A 2859-nucleotide genomic window follows, 5' to 3' on the forward strand; every position below is an offset into this window, starting at 1 on the left:
GGTCTTGCTGTATTGTGATTCTCCTGCCTCTGCTTCCTAAGTCACTGGGAATACAGGCACATGCTACAGTGCTCAACCTTTAGGTCAGTCCAGGCCTGGCATGTTGTCTTAGCCCATGGAGCGTAGCATTTCAGCGGTGCATGCCACCATGCTGGGCCTATCCTGCTGACTTCATTTTTTTTTCTTTTTTTGGAGAGGTTTTTGCTATAGGGCATGTGCACTCACCAGACAGACAGAGAGAGACAGAGAGACAGAAAGCAAGAAATCACCCCCCCCCCCGTGGCCACACTGCAATCCCTTCTCCTCCATTCTCCTCTCAGGATCTTGGGCATGCATGCACACGCGCCCAGCATGAGTTTTAAGCCACTGGGTCCAGGACTCGAACCGCGGTCCCTATCCTACTGACTTCTGAAAGACTGTTTGCTTCTGAAAAAAGGCTGTATCTCCCTTCCAGGACCGTTTTGTCCTTTCCCAGTGTAGATGCTGCGGTCGAACACTTCATCAGCACCCACAGAATAATGGAGTGTAACTTGCTCTACACTTTTCTCCTTTCCAGCTCAACCTGCCCAGCCCTGTCCACCTGTACATGAGAAATGAGTTTCAACCCTGCCTAGTCTCCCTCAGACCCCTTCGTGGCTTGTAAAATCCGTCTCTGGACAACCCGTTGGCTTTCAGGAACCTGGACTGCAGCCCCCACTCACCCACCACAACTGCTCGTGCCTGAGCAGTTCCGGGCAGCGCTCACTTCCCGCAGCAATGGTGCCGCTTACTCGTCCCTGTGTCCTCAGCCCGAGCCCCTCAACTGTGAATGTCCCTTCCCGCTTCCCTCGGGCAAATAATGCCAGTGCTTCCAAGAGGGCTTTGCTGACCCTCACCCTTCCTCGCCCTGTCCAGCAGGTGGGTGTGGCCAACGTGTGTTCAGAATGTAAGCAATCTTACACTTTCTCTCTGTGAATGAGTCAGGATATCAGGGTTGAAGCATGTGACAACGGTCGCCTGGAGACTCTTGTCTAATTTGTTATGTGGATCCTCACGCAGCCTTGAATTCCTGTCCTGTCATGGCCTGCGTCTGTAACTCTCCTCCTGAGTCTGTAAGCTACTCCCTTAACCTTCCCTGAACCTTGCAGCCCATTCCTTTTTGTCCCTTTGCTTGTGTGTCAAAGCAGGCGATCCTAACATCAAGCACAACACTGTGAGTAGGAGTAATCCACTGGCACTCGAGCCGGACGAGGCCCTGTGCAGATTAGCTCAGTCTCCACGATCACCCTGTGCAGTAAGGAGCATGAGGGAATTGTACCTTTGAGAAGGCGAGAAACCTGCCGTGGGTGACGTGGCTGGCAATGGAGGAGCCAGGCTGAAGCCAGGCCCCCACGGTTCTCAAGTACGTGTCCTCAGCTGTCATTGAGTTCAGCCCGCCCAGGACATCTGTCTGGCCGCCAGTAAAGGTCCTTCCCTGAGGGGAGCTAACTGGACATAATCTGTGTTTCCCCAAGGACGCTGAACTGCACTCCACCTTACACATCCTGTCGTGCCGTGCTGTGACCCTTGCCCAGGGAGTGGCACATTTCAGAATGGGTAAGTGAATGGCTAGTGGAGTCTGAAGAAGACCAAGTGGAATTTCTGGTTCCAATTTAAGTGACTCACTTTTGCAGGGCTACTGGATGGATTTCACCCCATCAGTGATGGTGGTGGCTACCCTTTTCCCATGAATGTATGTATAATGTCTTCTTTAAAAAGCTCATCCGGCCTATTGGTTAAGGGAGCCAGATCCCACATGCGTATGTATAACGTCTTCTTTAAAAAGCTCATCAGGCCTATTGGTTAAGGGAGCCAGATCCCACATGGCCTACCGCAGATCAAATTCTAGCCCTGGTGGCTTGGAAAACACGTGGGCATGAGTGCCCCAAATCCCACCAGGATGGAGAAACAGAGGAAAAGGGATCACAGCATGACCATGCTTCATTGGGGGTGCTTTCTCTCTCTTCTTCTCTGTCTGGTGAGTCCATGTGCCTGCTGTAAAAAATAAATAAATAATGAAAGAAAGAAAGAGAAAGGAAAAAACTTGTTTTCTTATAAAATATTGATCTCCTTTCCAGTACGTACACATAAGCCCTGCGAGTGGGGTGGGAGGAGGGCAGCAGGTGTCATGGTGGTTAAGGTGCTGGACTCTCTTGTGGCCAACCCTGGTTTGAGAAGCAGACCTGGTTGCGTGTGTGCATGCATGAGTGCCCCAAATCCGAGGAGAATGAAGGAGAAGGGACTGCAGCATGACCATCCCCCGGGGGGTGTGATTTCTCACTTTCTCTGTCATTGTCTCTCTCTGGCAAACATGTGTGCCCTATGGCAAAATAAAACAAAAAACAGTGAGCTGATTTCGGTCACCAAGGTTGCGGTAATTAAACTTAGTAGTTAGCGGACACTTGTGGCAGAATCTTCCCCAGGTGCATCACTGGCCAGGGCAGCAGGCAGCTCTTTACCAGGGTCTCTCTGCTGAGAAATGTCCTCCTCCTTCCAGTCGCCATTTTCTTTCTTCTCATTTCCCGGACCTTCGTCACAGCCCTGCTGCAGCCACTGCCTCTGTCCTTGTAACTTTGATGTTAGACCGAGGGGAGTTGGAGGAGGAGCGGCGGCCCGAGTAATGACTGTGGGTAGGGGGAAGAGACAGGGAGCAGCCATACTGCGGCGGCTGTGCCGGCTGGCTGCCAGACCGGCTGCCCGGCCCTGGGAGGGAGTAAAGAGGGTGGCACAGGCCAGCACAGAGCCTGTCGGTAATGACCTTGTGATGTTTAGTGTCCCACGATTGCATGAGTTGCCTAATGGAGCAATTTTTTGAAACGTCCATGGAAAAGATGCAAAATG

The sequence above is a fragment of the Tupaia chinensis genome, unplaced genomic scaffold (genome assembly GCF_000334495.1).
Source record: "Tupaia chinensis unplaced genomic scaffold, TupChi_1.0 Scaffold000591_1, whole genome shotgun sequence".
Taxonomy (NCBI): Eukaryota; Metazoa; Chordata; class Mammalia; order Scandentia; family Tupaiidae; genus Tupaia; species Tupaia belangeri.